The 21,513-nt window shown below is 40.2% G+C and overlaps 1 long non-coding RNA gene across 1 annotated transcript in view; it reads left to right on the forward strand.

The window, feature by feature from the left end:
- Positions 1–21,513, forward strand: part of LOC129460299 (uncharacterized) — a 91,467-nt gene that overhangs the window by 29,470 nt on the left and 40,484 nt on the right. Inside the window, exon 3 of the long non-coding RNA XR_010114894.1 lies at positions 4,599–4,733. This is a non-coding gene — a long non-coding RNA (uncharacterized lncRNA). The remainder of the gene's footprint in view (positions 1–4,598; positions 4,734–21,513) is intronic.

The raw sequence follows: 21,513 nt of genomic DNA on the forward strand, positions 1-21,513 counted from the left end.
AAAAATACTGACCAAAATAATAACAACTACAAAGACATTGTCCCAATCCCATCACAGAAACCAATGTAAACTTCTCTTGTGAAGCTGAATTACAGGTCACTTAAGTTCTATTACATACATTTTATATTCCCAGTCAGAAAAATGGCATCCTCTATCTCTGAAAAAATTCATCTAACCCCAGATGAACAGTCTTCTTTTTTTTATGTAATGGAATTAAATTCTGTCACTTTTTTTAGCAGTGGTGCCAGCGAGACCAGCCATTGAAATAAGCAGAGTCAATGGCCATTGAGTTAATGGACTTGAGAGGGGCCAAAAAGCCGGCTTGCCAATGTGCCCGTCGCTTCCACCATAAAGTCACTCCCATGAATGGGGCACTGCATTTCCAAAATGCTCCTGTCACAAATGCTAATGTTGACCTAGCACAGTGCCCAGGCCATCACAGTCACTCAATGTTTACTGAATGAATAAAAGAATGATTGTTGCCTGTGAATGATAATAAGTTGTGATTATATTGGTTAGATTCTATTCCAAAAATATGTAAGTATCTGGAACATATTAACTCACTTGCTCTTACTATACGTGGTTATGAAATAGGTTCTCAGACTGGCCCTTTGCCAACAAGCCCAGGCCAGCTCTTAAAGAAATGGAACACTGGAAAGGAAAGCGTGGGATGGAGGCAATGAGATATGAGAAGGAGGGACTGGGAAGATCCTGAGGTTTGGCAGAGAAAGAAGCAACTTGATAGGTTAGTTCATATCCGTGGCTTCCAGCACACCGTGGAGACCCGTACTAATCTCCCAGAGGCCTAGACGAAGAGTTTTACCATCCAAAGGAACTACTGATTAGTGGCTAAGCACACAAATTCAGGAGTTCAAATTCCTGCTCTCCTACTTCCTAGATATATGACTCGGTGCAAAGTATTTAACTTCTGTCTGCCTTAGATATTGTTGCCCTGAAATGAGCTTCAGAATAACTCTCTCCTTGGGCCTTGTGAGGAATAAGATAATACACATAAAGCCCACAGAAGAGTGCTGGCCTGGCCTAGGAAGCACTCAGTTAATGCTAATTTTTATTCTTATCATTAATATCTCCACCTTATACTATCTCTAAGTAAGACAGTAGGGGTGGGCAATTTATCTCATACCATCACAGCTTCTACAAATACATAATAGAGAAGTTGGCTAACTGCCTCAACAGCGGTTGCCTCCTGTTAGTATATATATCTCCGCATGAAGGAGATAGATATGTGCTTTTCTCATTTATGCTCCTGCTATGGGTAAATTACTGGACCTTTCCTTGCCTTAGATGATGAACAGAAAAATTAGATAATAATAGTATGTGCCTCATTGTATTGCTGGAGAAGAGAGTTATATGATTTAGGCCAGGGGCAGTGGCTCACACCTGTAATCCCAGCACTTTGGGAGGCTGAGACAGGTGGATTGCTTGAGCTCAGGAGTTCGAGATCAGCCTGGCCAACATGGCAAAACCCCATCTCTACTAAAAATACAAAAATTAGCCAAACGTGATGATGCACACCTGTAGTCCTAGCTACCCCAGTGGCTGAGGCAAAACAGTCATTTGAACTCAGGAGGCAGAGATTGCAGTGAGCCAAGATCACGCCACTGCACTCCAGCCTAGGCAAGAAAGTGAGACTCTATCCAAAGAGAGAGAGAGAGTTAGATGATTTAATTCCTAGATATAATCTAGAACAGTACCAAGTAGATAACAAGCATGGTCAATATTATTTCATATGGATGCGGGGGGGTAGAGGTATGAGTGTGTGTTCCTCACAGTTTTTCTAAGGATGAGTACGATCTTGATAACTAATTTTCAATTTAAAAAAATCTGGGAACACATAGGTATTTACCCAAATCAGTTCTTTCACAGTATGGAGGACGGCTGCCACTGACATGATAAGGTGACAGAGACTGTTTCCTCAGCTTTGTATGCCCCCTGAACTGGTCTGAGTAAAAAATCCATGCCCAAATCCAGGCTCTGGGGCGAAACCACTGTTTAATTCAGCAGCGGCGATTAAGGTCACCTAAAAAGATTATTGAAAGCATGATGCTAGCACTCATTACAGAGGGCTAGAGTTGATCCCTGGGTTAGCAGTCCTCACTTCCTGTGCTGCCTTGGGCATCAGTCTAGAATCACACACTCTGCATCCAACCTCAATTCCCTCAGTGGCCCCTAAGGGAGAGACTAATCTGCCATTTATTTCCAAGTCGGTGAAATGGAAGGGCTATTTCTAATTCTGGGAAAATGCATTTGTGGGAATGAGGCAATAAGCAGAGGAAACAAGTTTTGGGGGCTCTTTCCTCTGAATTTTAAAGTCAGAATTTCCTGTGTAAGCAAAGCTGGGATTCTTTTTTTCTCATTTAAGCCTACGCATCTACTGCACACAACTTTGAAACTCAGAATGATTGTTCTTAGCATAGTTCTGTAAAATAAATATACACATATAGATCCATAAGATTCTGGAGGTGGGCAATGTATTACTTACTCTTCCAACTTCTACAGATACACAATAGATAAGTTGTGTAACTGCCTCAGCAGCTGTTGCCTATGCTTGGAATATGCGTGTCTGGATGAAAGAAAAAGACATGTGCATTTCACATAGAAACTCAGCACAGTCCCCAAGTTAGGGAAATGGCAGTGCTGTGTAATAGCAATGAGCAGAGAAATGTCTGCTCATTGATATGTAAATGACAATAGCAGGCATTCTGCTGTGTTGAAGGAATCCCATGACTGGTTTGACCACAAGCAGGTTATTAAAGTGAAACAAGGCTATTTTGTCCATTATGAAAAGCACTGTCCTTTCCCAGTGAGTGGCACATTCAGGGCTATTTACATTTCAACAACCAACAATACATCAATATAAATACTCCTTTAAATCCACTTTCTTTTTCGAAGAACAGTAGCTGTTCAAAATCATGCGGTTACACAAGAATCTGAATCAAGCAGAAATAATTAAAAATCCAACATTCAGTCAATTCTATATATATTAAATCATTCATAAGTAAAGTCTTTCAAAGCCCTGGAGTAGAATTAAGATAAATCTCATTTTGTAATCCTGGAAACTGAGGTTCAACTGTTATAGCCGGTAGCTATGTGTATTAAGTATTATTACGTAATCTATTTATTATTGTATTTACTATATGATAAAAATACTGTATGTGAGCAGTTTTTATTGAGATAGGCATATTCCATGTATGATATTATTTAATCTTCACCATGAACCCGTGAGGCAAATACCATTATAATCTGCACTTTAAAAATAAAGAAACTGAGGCTTGAAGAAGTTCAGTAACTTGCCCCAAACCAGACACCCAGTATATGGAAGATTCAGGTTTCTTAACCAGGATTCTGATCTGCACTGCAATGGTGTTCTTAACTGTCACCCACACCTCCTCTCCACAGAGATTCAATAATAGAAAGTGGATTTCAGCTAGTAAACTATCTTCGGCACTCAGGATATTCTGCTTGCGTTAGACCAAAGACTACAAAACCATAGTTCAGGCTGGATGCAGTGGCTCATGCCTGTAATCCCAGAACTTTGAGAGGCCGAGGCAGGCAGATTGCTTGAGCCCAGGAGTTCAAGACCAGCCTGGGCAACATGGTGAAACCCTGTCTCTACCAAAACAAAACAAAACAAAACAAAATAATGAAAATCTATAGTTCAATCTACAGGAACATTTTTAACTTTTATTTACAAATCATTGTGAAAAATCAAGTTATCCATACTAAATTCTACCATTCATTCATTTTTGCATCCAACAAATATTTATTGAGCAGCTAATAAGTGTGAGGCACATGCCAGAACCTGGGGTTAGAGCAGTGAACCAGACAGACATGGCCCCAACTCCACTTAATTTACAGTCTACTGGGGGAGAAAAACATTAAAAAATAATCACTCAATGCAATTGTGACAAGTATGTAGGAGAAAAAGACCTCAAGGCAAGGAAAACCAATGAAAGAAAGACCAACTTAGTCTAAGAAAGCCAGAGAAAGCCACTATGAGAAAGTTTTATACATATATATATATATATATATTTTTTTTTTTTTTTTTTTTTTTTTTTGAGACGGAGTCTTGCTCTGTCACCCAGGCTGGAGTGCAGTGGCACAATCTCGGCTCACTGCAACCTCCGCCTTCCGGGTTCACACCATACTCCTGCCTCAGCCTCCCGAGTAGCTGGGACTACAGGCGCTCACACCATAGGCTTGGAGACTGGGTAAGAGTTAGCCAAATACAAGAAAGGAGAGGTATATCAGGATGCTTTAACAATGCAAATATGATTTAAAAACACTAAAAGGTATTTATTGGTAACTAAGAACAGTGTCAGATGCAGTTTGATCAAAGCTCTGGCTTTGTTTCTTAGAGACTCTAACTGTCCTTCCAAATTATACGTTGGTTTCAGTCCTTTGGTTTCTATCATGCTATGTCTACCAACAACAACTAGAGCTTTTTTGTTCACATTCAGACAGAGTTCCCTTTTTATGCTGATTAAGACACCCCCAAACCAATCCTTCTAACCAGTGGTTGCCTAAACCAATCAATGTGGTAAGGAAAATGAAATTTGTATACTTTTGTATCCTAGGGTGGATCCGTTTCGTCCAAACATATGGCTGCTAGGCGTAGATGTGATGTATGTTGAAGAGGCAACCACACTTTCCATGTCAAAGAGAAAACTACTCTGGTCAAACAGAAGAACGTGTGCAAAGAGTCTTAGGCGGTAAGATTAAAAGTTTGAGTATCTAATATAAGCCCAGTGTGAAAAACAGAAAATAAAGAGGAGAATGATTTGAGATTAGTTTGCACGGTCAGAGAGGGGTCAGATTATGCAGTAGTTTGAAGCCCATGTTAAGAATTTTGGACATTTGGCCGGGCGTGGTGGCTCACACTTGTAATCCCAGCACTTTGGGAGGCCGAGGCGGGTGGATCACGAGGTCAGGAGATCGAGACCACGGTGAAACCCCGTCTCTACTAAAAATACAAAAAATTAGCCAGGCATGGTGGCGGGCGCCTGTAGTCCCAGCTACTCAGAGAGGCTGAGGCAGGAGAATGGCGTGAACCCAGGAGGCGGAGCTTGCAGTGAGCCGAGATCGTGCCACTGCACTCCAGCCCGGGCGACAGAGCGAGACTCCGTCTCAAAAAAAAAAAAAAAAAAAAAATTTTGGACATTTGTCTCAGGTTAATGGAGAGCTTTTGTTGTATGTTATGATCAAGTCTACATATTAAAAGCATTCCTATATAGAAGAAATGAATTATCAAAAATGCATATTATATGTCTTATACATATATGTATATAAACTATTTCTGAAAAATATACAATCAACTGGTAAATGTGGTTGCTTATAGGAAGAGATCCCTGAGGAATAAAGGGCTGACTTAGTAGCGAGACCTACTTATCAGTGTGTTCACTTTTGAATTTGGCTTTATTTTTTAACTGTATTCATGCATTGTTTTTAAATTTTAAAAAGTAGTAAATTGTTTGAAGTGATTATCCTGTCCATGGAGAGAAAAATTAGAGGTGGGAAAGAGTGCAGGGAAGCCAGTTAGGAGACTACTGCAGCTGGCCATGTAGGAGATGGTGGTGGCTTGGCTTTGTATGGTACAGAAACAGGATTTGAGCCCGGGTCATCTGAAGCTGAAGTTCCTGCCTTTCACCATCACTATAGCTAACAAACGTTGTTTTTACTTCCATAGAAATACAAACGTTGTATTTCTATGGAAGGCACACACAGGTGGGGCAGGAAATGACTACAGAGCCAGTTATTTCTGAGCATGAGATGCAATATGGTGAGGAGGCCTGAGAAAAAGCCAGAGCCAAAGGAATGGTTATAACAGGATGATGGGAGCCTGGGGAAAGGGAGCAAATTTTCATTTGTGCAGAGGTGCAAACTTATTTGATTTACCTGAGCTACTGATATCCCCAGTTGTGACATTATGCAAATGTAACACCTCTAAAAATGAGACACTGCATCTGAATTGAACTCTTGAGATTCAAGATTGTCAAATGGAATGAGAGCCTTGAAACCCGTTTAGCAGCCAGACCACACTGGGCAAGAAAATGGAAAGTCGCAGTCTCCTCTCACTCTGCAGGCTGACGTCATGAGCTTCACTCAGTCTGTGCTGGGTATAGGTGAGCTGAATAGCATACAATAAGCGGGCACTAGTAAGTAAGGAGAGGATTACCAAAGAAATGAATCAACATCAGGGGAAGTTTGAGTGATGACTATACACAATTAACAAAATATAAAATGCAAAGTTCTGGAAAATTCTAGCAACTGCGTTAACTAGCTAACACACGAGAACAGCTGGTAACATACCAGCTCCATCGAGTTGAGGTGTACCTTTGTAGAATCATTGAGTGACCATTTGGGAAATTCCCAATTGTTTAAAATATGAGAATTGACTACCTTGATGGGATATCAGGTGGGTATTCATATGCCCAGAAATCATATTTTTATACTCTATTTGGAAGCCTGGGTATTTTTCTGTTTTATCTGTTGCCTTCCAAGGGCTATAGGAAAGGGGACATTAGATGAAGTGGTGGGTCTCACCTTGAAGAGACAATGGAATTAATATAAGATAGAATTAGAACACAGAGAATAGAAGACATGAATTCAAGACTTAGGAGAAGAAGCATAAGGGATAAGCAAGGACCAGTGAGATGACAACTTCACTTAAATACTGCTCTCCCACTAGTAAGACCTTCCTGACTAATTTGGCCTCAGGATAATTATGCCATTCTGTATCCCGTTCCTCCTGGGCTTGGCTACACTAATGGACAGAGTAATGTGACTAACAGATTGCATGACGACCTATTTCAATCACATGCTTATTTTTCCTTCCTCTGGGCTTTCTCTGTGATCCCCTCAACAGGGAACTCTATTTATGATGTTATTTCCATTTCACTAAGCTTAATTCTCCCTATCTGCAATTCACCTCCTTTATAAGGTTCTGTTCTTATCTGTCAAACTGGATGCAATCACTCCTTTTGAACCTCTTATCATTTCATGATACTTTCCTTGTCTCATTTACGGGTACAGTGCAACTTAGTGGTAACAAACATTTAGAGCTGGATAGGATCTGGCCCAATGTTCTCATTGAATAAATAAGGAACTTGAGTCCCAGAGCAGACAACCGAATTGTCCTAAGCTACACAGTAGCATAGCTCATACCAGGACATGTATCTCCTGATTTGGGGCTCTCTTGTCCTCTGATGGAAATGTTGGGGTTCTTTGCCACATTGTTCTGTGCAACCAGCCCCCTCATTTTTACTTCTAAGAATAGAAACTGGGAAAGTAGGTTTAAATTTTTAATCAAATGTCAAACATTTACTACCTACTACTACCTACTACCTACTACTACATTTACTACCTACTACTAAAGTATGACTTTACTCTTTCTGCAACTCTATTTCTTCATCTGTAAAATGGTGATAGTCATGTCATGTACCTCACAGTGTTATTGTGAGGAATAAATTGATATATATAGAGAGAGATGGATATAGATATCTATCAGCTTGGGGTAAACCATAAGCTCTCTGTAGAAACTGATAATTATGACTACTACAACTGCACATAATAGGTATTATGTACAACTGTACATAATAGTTTTTTTGTTTTTTGGGTGTTTTTTGTTTTTTATGTTTGTTTTTTGAGATGGAGTCTCGCTCTGTCACCCAGGCTGGAGTGCAGTGGCGCGATCTTGGCTCACTGCAAGCTCTGCCTCCTGGGTTCATGCCATTCTCCTGCCTCAGCTTCCCGAGTAGCTGGGACTACAGGCATCTGCCACCAACCCCGGCTAATTTTTTGTATTTTTAGTAGAGATGGGGTTTCACCATGTTAACTAGGATGGTCTCAATCTCCTGACCTTGTAATCTGCCCGCCTCAGCCTCCCAAAGTGTTGGGATTTTACAAGCGTGAGCCACTGCGCCTGGCCAGTTATTGGTATATTTGTTGTATATCTTATTTAGATTATATGCATTTTAAATTGTCTGTCTAACTCAGCTTGTTGTACATATTTATCATCTATTGCTGTGCAGCAAATTATCCTCATAATTTTTCAGTTTAAAACAACAAACATTGATTATCTCACAGTTTCTATGGGTCAGAAAACTGGGCATGGCTTAGAGTTTCTGCAAAGACTGTAATCAGTGTGTCTACCTAGGCTGTGGTCATCTCAAAGCTCAACTACAGAAGGATCCACTTCCAGGCTCACTCATGTAACTGTTGGCTGACTTCAGTCCTTGCTGGATGTTTTCTGGAGACATCAGTTCTCTGCCATGTATGTCTCTCCTTAGCCACAACCAGCTGGCAGCTGGCTTTCCCCAGAACAAATGTTGAGAGAGAGAGAAAGGCAAAGAGAGAGAGAGAGAGAACAAATCAGAAGTCTCAATCTTTTTGTAACCTAATCTCAGAAGTGAAAAACCTATCACTTCTGCTGTATTCTATTTGTTAGAAGTGAGTCATTATATCCAGCCTACTCCTGAGAGAAGGGGATTAAACAAGGATATGAATCCCAGGATGTGGTGGTCGCTTGAGCCCATCTTAGAAGCTATCTTCCACATATAGCAAGGAGTGGGTAAAAGGTACAGTTATTAAATGTGTTATCCTTACCAAACAGTCCTTATAATTCTGAAAGATCATACATCTAATGGACTGAACCTGTTACCTGAACAAGTAAATGATGTCTAAGTGAAACACTCATTTGTTTGTTTATTAAACACTGGGGCTTTTCGTTGTGTATTTGTTTTGTTTTGTTTTTGAGACAGGGTCTTGCTCTGTTACCCAGGCCGGAGGGAAGTAGCTTGATCATGGCTTACTACAGCCTCAACCTCCTGAGCTCAAGCAATTCTTCCACCTCAGACTCCCAAGTAGCTGGGACTACAAGCATGCACCACCACACCAGTTTAATTTTTGTATTTTTTGTAAAGACGAGGTTTCACCATGTTGTCTAGGCTTGTCTCAAACGCCTGAGCTCATGTGATCTGCCCACCTCTGCCTTCCAAAGTGCTGGGATAACAGACATAAGCCATGACTCCTGGCCTTTATCCCCAATTTTATGTCAGACACTGTGTGGCGAATTAGGGATGCTAAGAATTTTTTAAGTGAACTTTTGAAAAATGAGTTCATTTAGAGCTGGATAGGATCTGGCCCAATGTTCTCATTTAATAAATAAGGAAATTGAGTTTCAGAACAGACACACAAGTTGTTCCAAGTCACAGCAGCACAGTGGGTACCAGGATATATATCTCGTGATTTGAGTCTCCCTCATCCGCTTACAGAAATGTAAGGGTTCTCTGCCATGTTCTCCTGTGCAACCGTTTCTCTCATTTTCATTTTTTTTTTTTTTTTGAGACAGAGTCTCGTTCTATCGTCTAGGGTGGAGTGCAGTGGCACAATCTTGGCTCACTGCAACCTCCACCTCCCAGGTTCAAGCAATTCTCTGCCTCAGCCTCCTGAGTAGCCGGGACTACAGGCGCGCACCACCACGCCTGGCTAATTTTTCTTTTTCTTTTTTTTTTTTTTTTTTTGTATTTTTCAGTAGAGACGGAATTTCACCATGTTCGCCAGGCTGGTCTCGAACTCCTGACCTCAGGTGATCTGCCTGCCTCGGCCTCCCAAAGTGCTGGGATTACAGGCATAAGCCACTGCACCCAGCCCTCATTTTCATTTCTGTGAATTAAGTCATAGAGAAGGACTAAACCAATGGGACATCCATGCTTTTTAGATGCTTGTGGTTTTATTAAATTAAGCCTTTAATATTAGGACAGTCTTTAAATGAAGACAAATTATCATCTCTGAAGTTTCTATATTACTAACATAGATTTTCACTGACTCATTTTTCCCAACTGCCTTGTTCCCTGTACTGATATTTCATTTAAACTTTAAGACATCATCTGACAGAAAAACTGAGTTAGACATAACCTATGTTAGACAACTTAAGAGAGGGAAACAAATGCATTCTGCTGGAAACACAAACACAACTTGCCCCCAAACCATCCAAGCTTCCATTATCTTCTTTTGCTTGTCTATTGAGGCTGGTTTTTGTTGTTGTTGTTGTTTTGGTTTGGTTTTGACACAGAATTTTGCTCTGCTGCCCAGACTGGAGTGCAGTGGCACGATCATAGCTCACTGTAATGCCTGTACTCAAGCAATTCCTCTGCCTCAGTCTTCCAAGTAGCTGGGACTACAAGTGTGTGCCACCATGCCCAGTTAATTATTATTATTTTTTTTAGAGATAGGGTCTTGCTATGTTGCCCAGGCTGGTCTCAAACTCCTATACTCAGGCAATACTTCTCTCTCAGTCTCCCAAAGTGCTGGGATTACAGGCATGAGCCATTGTATCTAGCCAGGCTGATGTTTATTTGTTGTTTCGTTTTGCCTCCCTTCCACCAGAAAGCAATGTGTACATTGTGTACATGTATCAAATTCAACAATACCACTTTCCCCTCCTAGAAAAATAAAATAACCCTAACCCTATTCATGCCTGGGAATAGAATGTACTTGAAGAGGCAAATACAAGAATTTCATATGATATAAATAGACTCCATCAATTCAAGGAGAGGGTGTTAAAACTGAAACATTGACAGGTAATTATCAAAAGTACCTTAGAAAAGCAAGTTTCTGTGGACGATAGCTGCAATTTATTATTATTATTGTTGCTAGCCTCCCTGATGCTCTCCATTTATGATTCCAGTAATCTTGTCTCTTTTGATGAATTTACCTTTTGTTTTTCATTAAGGTGTCAATGCTCTAGACAAAAGGCCTGCTGAGTACAACAAAACCCAAAACTTGACAGAGGAAAGACAGACCTTTATATCTACAAGCCCAAACACAATTGTCCCTGCAGGATGAAAATGTGTATGTAAGAAAACATAGGTACACACACACACACGTGCACACACACACACATAAATTGTTCTTGACAGCCCTGGAAATTACGTTAGAAATCTTTTAGCCAGGTTAAAGTGGAATATGTCAAGAGTTGGCAGTTCTAGATCACAGAGAATGAAACCAGCAACCTTCTGTTCTTACTGACATCTTTATGTCTACTTTGTGGGGATCCTGCTGAATCTCTAGACAGATCTGAAAGGAGAAAAAAAAAATCTTTCTCCTTCAAAAATTTTCAAACCCCTCTAGAGATTCTAAGCTACACATGGTGTGCCTCCAGCATTGTTTATTCCTAGGCAGTCTGCTCCAAAGCTTGGGCAGCTACGTTTCAGAATTGTCTCAGCCCCTGTGTGGTAAAGGGATGGGCAAAGCGTTCATCAGTCAGAGTCTATAGAGGTACGAGATAGACACACCGTGTGAGCAACCAGCCCCAGCACTGGGTGTTTATGTAAGCATTTCCATAGGTTGTTCTTCAGAATCAACCCACTCCTTCTGAGATGCGTGGGTTTTTATCAGCCTAATATCCCAAGCCAGTGACAAAATCTTGGAGAGTTGTCAAGACTAATAACTTTTCACCATCATATTCTCAACAGGGAATGGGAAATGGAATTTTCCCAGTGCTCAAGGCTGAATGTCTGTAGAAAATTAAAAAATAATAACGATTCAAAAAAACACTTAAAGTTTGAAGAAAAGATCAATGTAAATTAAACTCCCTCCATTCCCAACGCTGAAAAAGTTTATTCTATGTGTCCCAGGGAAAAAAAAAAAAAGAAACTTTTGGAAGAAAAGCTCAAATTTAAAAACATATCCTGAGCATTGATTTTCAGATAATTAGAAAAAGCTATTTTCTAAGTATCTCAAATCAAACGTATGTGTATTCTGTATTAAGGTTTTGCTACCAAGCCATAAATAGCCATGGAATATGAAATATGCTGTCCATATTACTTGGCATTTGAAACCAGGCCAGTCCTAAGAGAAAATGTAAAAACAAAAATAATTGTTTAAAAGAAGTTGTTTTCCCCTTTTGCAACCTCAACTCCCATTGCCTATGTACTCATTCAAGAAAAGAAAATATTGGCTGGGAACAGTGGCCCATGCTTATAATCCCAGCGACTCCGCAGGCTGCAGCAGGAAGACCCCATAAGCCCAGGAGTTCGAGGCTGTAGTATGCTATAATCATGCCTGTGACTAGCCACTGCACTCCAGCCTGAGCAATATAGAGACTTTTGCCTCTTAAAAAAAAGAAAACATATTTTAAAACAAAGAACAAAACTAGAAATTGCATCTATTGTAATATTCTAGCTTTGTTTCTTCAAAGGCTATGCATTCATTTATTTATTAATTCACTCCACAAGCATTCATAGAGTTCTTTTTTGACTATACACTGTAATAGGAAATAATAGATAAGTTACACATAGCCCCTACTCAGAGGAGTTCACTTCTCAGTAAGAGTGGCACACATATAAACAAATAATTATGTTCTAAGTGCTACATAAATACTACAGATACAGCATCATTAGAGCCCAAAATGCTGAGTGGCTAACACCAGCTGACTCGAAACCGTCTTTACAGAGGAGGTGATATTTTAGCTGAGTCTTAAAATACAGGTGAAGGTTGGCTAGGTAGGCAAGGTGGAAGAAAGCTTCACACATCTTAGGCAGGATGAGGGGATGGAGAAAGAGGTAGTAGGAGATAAGGAAAAGTAGGGGCCAGCCTTTAACTGACACATTCTTCATGCGAAGATGTTTGAACTTTACTCCACATGCAATAGAAAGCCATCAAGGATTCTTAAGGAGGAAAGATTTGATTTTTATTCAAATAATTCAGGTGGTATCACAGAGCAAAGATGAGAAGGTCCAGCTATAATCAGTATTTCGCATGGCTACCCAGAATGCCCCCAACCTAGACCAACCATAATTGCTGCATAAGTTGGATCCTGTTCATTACTACATCTCCCCTTTTTATAATCTTTTCCCTATTTGCCTTTATTTATTCCTGCTAATCACCTCCCTATTTGCCTTTATTTATTCCTGCTAATCGTCTATTCATTCATTCAACCATTTCATCATTCAACAAATATTTATTGAGCCTTTACTAAATGTAAGTAGGGCCTGGCAATCCAGAGGCACACAGCAGCCAGATGATCCTTTTGAAACATGAATATAATCATATTATTTCCTTTCAATAGCTTCTAATCCTATTTAAAATAAAACCATGGAGGACAGTGTCTGGACCTTGGAAAAGCTGATAGTCTAGCAGGACAAACATTTGTTTAAAAACAATTGCAAGGCTGTGTAATGAACAAGAGGATGGCAAGCTATAGAAGGGAGGTGGTTACAGAGGCTTCCCTAAGAAAGTGATAGTTAGCCTGTGACTTTAAGGATGAGTAAAACTGCGCCAAAATGCGTGTGTTGGAAGTAGTAGGGGAGGAGGCAGACACTGCCTAGCAAGTGGGAAATAACCAGAGGCAGGAGAAAACATGGCAACTTGGAGGAAGTGAAAGTGTCTTGCACGCCTGAAGAGTCAGACAAGCTAGAGAGATGGGCTGGAGTTTGAGCCTGCAGGGCTGTGTTAGACATGTGCATTAGCCAGGTAGGCTGGGTTGTGCTGCAGGAACGAAACCTTAAAGTTTGCTGGCTCAACAAACACAAGTTTATTTCTCTGTCAAATAAATTCTAATGCAGGTCAGGTGATATTCCAGGGCAGTTCTTCTCCATGACGTAACTGAGACACCCAGGATCCCACTATGTTTTGATATTGCCATCTCAACATGTGGCTTTCAAGATCCCCACAGCAGGTGAATACAGGGTGTGGAAGTGGCACACCACCTCTTATATGCATAGGTCCAAAAGTAACACATTCATTTCATCCCCTGATTGCCAGAAATAGCCACAAAGTCCTCGCTAACTACAAGAAAGGCTGGAAAATGTATAGAGCACACGTGGGGCCCTTCAGAGATTGTCAATGTTTCTGCTAAGGCATGCAGGTCTTAGCAGGCTGTATCCTAGGTAATGGAGAACCACAAGCAGAAGACTAGCCAGGATCAAGTTCATGTTGTAGAGATTACCCCAGCTATACTGTGGAGAATGAAACAAACTGGACAAAGAGAACCCAGTTAGGAGGTTTTTGAAAGATTCAAGTAAGAAAAGATGGTGTCTTAGAATATGAAGGTGTCAGCATACCAGCTTAAGGAACACCTTAATGCAGATATTTTTATTAAAAACCCTAACAAGGAATTAGTATAAATTGATACTTATAACAAAGGAGGATGTAAAGAATAACAATAATCACAGAATGTGTAAACTATTGTCTGAATCTACCCAGTAGTTTAACAGAGTATAAATAGCTGAATTCTCCTCCCATTGGTTAAGAAGGAAGGGGTACTGAAAAGCAATGGTTTTTAGGATCTGGGTCTATGGAATGGTCAAACAGAATAAAAAACACCCGGTGATATCTGATGGAGCAGTGGTCACCAACCTTTTTGGCACCAGGGACCTGTTCTATGGAAGAGAATTTTTCCATGGACTGGGGATAGGTTGGGGGATGGTTTGGGGATGATTCAAGCACAGTATATTTATTGTGCACTTTATGTCTATTATTATTACGTTGTAATATATAATGAAATATCAATAATTAAACAACTCACCATAATGTAGAATCAGTGGGAGTCCTGAGCTTGTTTTCCTGCAACTAGATGGTCCCATCTGAGGGTGATAGGAGATAGGGACAGATCATCAGGCATTAGATTCTCATAAGAAGTGTTCAACTGAGATCTCTCACATGCACAGTTCACAATAGTGTTCACGCTTCTGTGAGAATCTAATGCTGCCACTGACCTGATAGGAGGCAGAGCTCAGGCGGTAACGTTAGCAATGAGGAGCAGCTGTAAATACAGCTGAAGCTTCACTCGCTCACCTGCCATTTACCTCCTGCTGTGTAGCCCAGTTTCTAACAGGCCACAGACCAGTAACTGTCCATGACCTGTGGGTTGGGGACCCCTGTGATAGAGTATCTTGAAGCCAAGGCTAAAGCTGAGATAAAAGGAGTATGCAGAGCTGATACTCAGATAAGGACCTGAGTAACAAATCAGAAAAAGGATAGGCTGGTTACTGTGGCTCACACAGTACTGTAGGAGGCCCAGGCAGGAGGATTGCTTGAGCCCAGAAGTTTGAGACCAGCTTTGGCAATGTAGTGAGACCCAGTCTCTACAAAAAATTAAAAAATTAGCTGCATGTGGTAGCGTAGACCTGTTGTCCCAGCTTCTCAGGAGGCTGAAGTGGGAGGGTCACTTGAGCCCAAGGAAGTTGAGACTGCAGTGAGCCAAGATTGCATAACTGCACGTCTGCCAGGGCAACAAAGGGAGACCCTATCTCAAAAAATATATATATATTTAAGAAAGAAAAAGGATAAACAATTTTCTGGAACCAGGCAGCTGAGTCAGAAGCTGGAGTATGAAACCAGAGAGCAGAGGGATGGGCAAATAAGCACAGGAAAGTGGGTGAGGTCACAAGGTAGATATTCTGAATTGTTTTTACATGCTTTCAATAACCCAGAGACTTGTAGGTACAACTGCAAAAGAGATAAGACTGGCAGTAAATACGTTTCTGCAGTCATTTAGCCATTAATTATCCCCCTTACTATGTGCAGGATAGAACTCCTGATTTTCACATCCCTCCTGCCAACTCTTCCCCATCTCAAGAAAATCATCTGCCATCCACTCAAGTCCCCTGCAATGAGTCCTTCTTGATTCCTCTTTTCTCTCAGGTGCTGCATCTTCACATCCAATCCGTAAGCATGTCCTTTGACTCTGCTCTGAAATAGGGCCTGATTTCTCATCATTCCCACTCTACTCCAAGCCACATCATTGCTTGTTTTGACTACAGTGATACCTTCTTAACTGGCCCCCATCTTCTGCTCCTGCCTCCTACTATATCTTCTTACCACAGCCAGAATGCTCCTTTTAAAACATAAATGTAATCATATTACTTTCTTCTAATGGCTTCTAATCCCATTCAGAATAAACCATGGCCTACAAATCCCTTAGGATCTGGCAGCTTCCTTCCTTTCCAATCACATCTCCAACTCTTTTCTTTATCTGTTACCCTCTCCAGGCATGCCAAGCTCATCTTCGAGTCATTGCACTATCCCCTCCCATCACTTGGAGTCTCTTCCTACTGATCTTTGCAGGACTGTCTCTGTCTTGTCATATAGTCCTCAGTGCAAATATGGACCCCTCAGATAGGCCATCCTTGAACATCCAATCTAAAGAAGCCATTCATTACAAAACTGTGAATCTATGTTGATGCCCTGTGTACACCTTTTATTTTTTCATTATTTTTTTCTCAGTTACCTTCATGGTGTCATTATCGTGTTTTTGTTATTTTTGTGGTTATTGTTTGTTTTCTCCTGCTAGAACCTCCAATGAAAGCAGCACCCAGCCAGGCATGGTGGCTCACGCCTGTAACCTAGCTCTTTGGGAGACCAAGTCAGGTGGATCGCTTGAGCTCAGAAGTTCAAGACCAGCCTGGGCAACATAGTGAAACCCCAACTCTACAAAAAAATATGAAAATTAGCCATACATGGTAGTGCACACCTCTAGTCCCAGCTACTCAAGAGGCTGAGGTGGGAGGATTGCTTGAGCGCAGGAGGTTGAGGCTGCAGTGAGCCGAGATTGTGCCACTGCACTCCAGTGTGGGTGACAAAGTGAGACCCTGTTTCCAAAAAAGAAAAATGAGAAAAAAGAAAGAAAGAAAGGAAAAAAGCAGCACCGTAACTTGCCTTTATCATTACTATATATACACGGTGTGTACAACAGTTCTTAATGAACGGTAAGCACTTTCTTCTACTTTGTAGAATAAATAAACGGAGAAATGAACAAATGAGTGAATTCCTCCCTCTTTTCTCACGTCTGTAATCTCTTCCTCTTCACTGTCTTCTTATTCACCGCCTCCCACCACCCAGCCTAAAACTTTGTTGAAATCTCTTACATCATTCAAAAATAAAAATTTTCTTTAATCATCTCTAACTTCTCTCCATCCTTTCTTCTCCCTTGTTTATATAAACTTTTCAAAAGCATACTCTACAATTAGAGTATGTTCTTCTCTAGCTTCTGACCCTCCACCCTGGGGAAGCTGTCCCAGTTGAGGAAACAAAAGGCCTTTTAAATGCCAAATCAAATGGCCATTTTCAGCCCTTGCATTACTGTACCTCACTGTTGTATCAGATGGTGTCTCTTCTTCCTCCAATCTTGACCCCCTTACCATTTCTTCTTCCTATCTGTACCTCTCTGACTATTGCCTCTCTGTTCTCTTCTTAAAGCAACATCCTTGACTTCGTCATACAATTTTCATAATTCCCCTTTCAGTCCTCTACCATTTGTTCATTGTCCTATGGCTCAGGTCACTTTGAATCCATGGTTCATGGCCCTTCTGTCTTTACTGTCTCTTCTTACCTGATTTCATCCTCTCTTAGGAATTCAAATGTCCCCTAAAATCAGATTTTTAAAAAAGCTGGCCGGGCGCGGTGGCTCACGCTTGTAATCCTAGCACTTGGGGAGGCCGAGGCGGGCGGATCACGAGGTCAGGAGATCGAGACCACGGTGAAACCCCGTCTCTACTAAAAATACAAAAAAATTAGCCAGGAGTGGTGGCGGGCGCCTGTAGTCCCAGCTACTCAGAGAGGCTGAGGCAGGAGAATGGCGTGAACCCGGGAGGCGGAGCTTGCGAGCTTGCAGTGAGCCGAGATTGCGCCACTGCACTCCAGCCTGGGCGACAGAGTGAGACTCCGTCTCAAAAAAAATAATAAATAAATAAATAAAAAATAAAGCTGTACCTCCAGTCTAGAACTCTTGCCCAAATCTGTATATACTCAGATATCCTATAATCACTTCAAACTCAGCATGTCCAACTCCGTAAGGTCTGAGTTAGTACCCCCATTTTATAATAAGAAAACTGAGACTTAGCAGTTAGACATTTCACCTAAGAGCACTTAACTGGGGAACGGTAAAGCTGGAATTTAAATACAATTCTCCCAGTCACCGAAGCCCATCTTGTTCCACTATGTTACCATGTCCTTGTGTTACAAGAGTAGAAAGCTGACAATAGCCAAAATATCTTGCTAGAGAGTAGTTCCATGTACGATGAAATGCCAAAAGATGAAATTTTACACTGCTAATGGGGTAATTTTGATGTATGTTTAATAGGACAAATGCTCACGACATATATTGAAATTTTTTAAGTGAGACATGAAACTATGTATATTAAAATCCTAATCTGGTTCTTATGATTAGAATAAAGTCTGGAAAGAAAACAAAAAAACACTAAATGTTATCATTATGTGATATCATAATTATAGTTTAAATAATTGTCTTTTTCCCTCTACCAGCTCATTTCTGCTCTCTGCTAATACCCCCAATTTCCTTTTAGAGAATCACTTCTTCCTCACTTATGGATCTTGATGATAATAATTGAGGTTCTTTGCTCCCCGTAAGGGAAGTTGAAGAGGATCTCTGGCAGTTCCTTAGCCAAATCTTTTTGCTTATTAGTGCAGTATAAGCCAAAGAGCTTGCTGCATCCTAACATGAGCTAATAAGACTTTTTAGCTGAGCTACACTGGGACACACACACACAAATGATAGATTTCATTCAATCCTATTGCACCTGAACTAGGCAGTCAAGTTTTTACTACATTGATGCCTAGAGCTGCCCTTCTTTTTGTCCTATTTCTAAACTGATTCTCTGGTTTCCTGTTCATTCTGGATAGGAAACACTCTTACATCCTTTTAACATATTTTCTTTTTTGAGCTGGACACAGTTGCTCCTGTCTGTAATCCTAACACTTTGGGAGGCTGAGGTGGGAGAATTGCTTGAGGCCAGCAGTTTGAGAACAGCCTGGTCAACATAGCGAGACTCCATCTCTACAAAAATGAATTTTTTTTTTAATTAGCCAGTTGTGGTGGTACACACCTGTAGTCAGTCCTAGCTATTCATGAGACAGAGATGGGAGGATAGCTTATGACCAGGAGTTCAAGGTTATAGGGAGCTGTGATTGTGCCACTGCACTGGGTGACAGAGCAAGACCATTTATCTAAAAAGTAAAGACATAAATTTTTTCTTTTGACTAAATTAGCTCTTAATTGGTTTCTGTTACTTATAGCCAAAGAACTCTGACTGATAGATGTCTTCATTTTCGATCTTTCTACAATAAACATGTTTTGTCTTTATATTCAAAATAAATAAAGAAATGAAAAATTAAAGATCCAGTCCTAAAATAGTAAAAGATATGGTCAGAAATGCATGTGACTATAAGAAACCTGGATTAGATATGTAGCTTAATCTCTACTAATCCATGACTGCTCCTGGTAAGTCATCCCACTCTGAGTTGTCATTCCATACTAACAGCAGATCAATGGCATTACCTTCATATACAGACAGGAAATATTTTGATTTGTGTTTCCAATAAGTTTGTGGCCAACAAGACCCTATCAAAGCAAGGCCTGGCTTATACTGGAAAATAAATGCATTCATTTGGTCAAGTGACCCATTTGTTGAATGCTTTCTTCACTCCATTCAGTGGGTATACAAAAATAAATGGTACCCAGTTTCTGTTCCTGAGAAATTCCTCACCATATTTTGAAGCAAATGCACAGCAGATAAATTGCAATAAGATATGGTAAGTGCTATTACACAGATATGAACATAAAGCAGAAAGGAATGAACTGTCAGTTTAAAGATTCTAAATACAAGAAAGAAAATAACAAAAGCCTCAGCATTAACCGTTTTAACTAAAAAGTATGTTATAGCCAACATTGAATACATGCTTATTTGCAAAAAGGAAGATCAAGCTGATGAGAAAGCATGTGAAGTTTGCTATTATCCTTTCAGTGGCAAAACCATATTAAAGGCTGTGATTTTCATTTCTTTTAAAAAGTGCATCTAATAAGTTAGAGATAAAACTGTAATTTTTAGTATTAAATCCCTTTAAAACATATCGTAATGACCTTGCCATCAACCTATTTTAATAAAAGAAATTCACCATCAGCATCTCCTTCTAATCAACTTCTTTAGTATTTATTTATTTCCAAAATCCGATCCCCATTTTCTCAGTACCAAGAGTACTGAAGTACTGAAGTCCCACTGAAGGACCCACCTAGATTCTGTCTCTTCACCAAGTGTTGGGTAAAATGGGTGGAGTTCTCCTAAATGTATCTTTACATCATTCTATGCCTATTATGGGTTTCTTTCTCACAAGACATGATCTGATACCTGCCTACACCAGAATATTGACAGAGGCGGTGACTCACTGTGCCACCACTTCCAGGTAACATGTTTACATTTAGACTGAAGCCTTCTAGAGAAAATATCTTAACTGACAGAAAGAATAATGACCCTGTTAGTGGAAGTTTTGAATATGATAGACCAAAAACAAAATAAAACATCAAAAAATCTAGACCCAGAGAGTCTAACTCAGTAATTCTGATGAGAGGTCTTAGAAAAATAAATCCATCTATATAAAAAATTTTAATATTCTCCTTTCTTAGAAGATACTAATATTAGGAAAGAAGTTTGGATATTTAAGGAATGATTAAATAAATAAACATTTCATCTTACCCCGAAATAGCCAAATAAGCTCCAAGCAAAAATCAAGCCCAGGAACATACACACAGAGATGCTTTGGGGACAGGCCACATGTGAAACTGTTTATGTCTTATGATCTCTACTTTCCCTGTCTCTTCCCTTCCAGGGTCAACTCCAATCCTCACAAGAACAATTTAGAAATAATGACAGAGAATGAGCTTTTTTTTTTTTTCTGAACTAGTTTTTATTTTTTTTGTTGTTTATTTCTTTAAAAAAAAATGGGATACATGTGCAGAACTTGCAGGTCTTTTACACAGGTATACATGTGTCATAGTGGTTTGCTGCACCTATTGACCCGTCCTCTAAGTTCCCACCCCTCATCCTTCATCCCTCAACAGACCCTGGTGTGTGTTGTTCCTTTCTCATGTGTCCTCATCATTCAGCTCCCACTTATGTGTGTGCACATGCAGTGTTTGGTTTTCTGTTCCTATGTTGGTTTGCTGAGGATGACAGCTTCCAGCTTCATCCATGTCCTGCAAAGAACATGATCTCATTCCTTCTTATGGCTGCATAGTATTCCATGGTGTACATGAACCACATTTTCTTTATCCAGTCTGTCATTGATGGGCATTTGGGTGGGTTCCATGTCTTTACTATTTTAAATAGTGCTGCAATAAACATACGTGTGCATGTGTCTTTACAGTCGAATTATTTATATTCTTTTGGGTATAAACCCAGTAATGGGATTGCTGGGTCAAATGGTATTTCTGGTTCTAGATCCTTGAGAAATCGCCATACTGTCTTCTACAGTGGTTGAATTAATTTACATTCCCACGAACAGTGTACAGTGTTCCTATTTCTCCACAGCCTCGCCAGCATCTATTATTTCCTGACTTTTTAATAATCACCATTCTAACTTGCAATGAGATGGTATCTCATTGTGGTTTTGATTTGGATTTCAAAATGATCAGTGATGTTGAGCTTTTTCTCATATGTTTGTTGGCCGTGTAAATGTCTTCTTATGAGAAGTGTCTGT

Source organism: Symphalangus syndactylus, chromosome 13 (genome assembly GCF_028878055.3).
Source record: "Symphalangus syndactylus isolate Jambi chromosome 13, NHGRI_mSymSyn1-v2.1_pri, whole genome shotgun sequence".
Taxonomy (NCBI): domain Eukaryota; kingdom Metazoa; phylum Chordata; class Mammalia; order Primates; family Hylobatidae; genus Symphalangus; species Symphalangus syndactylus.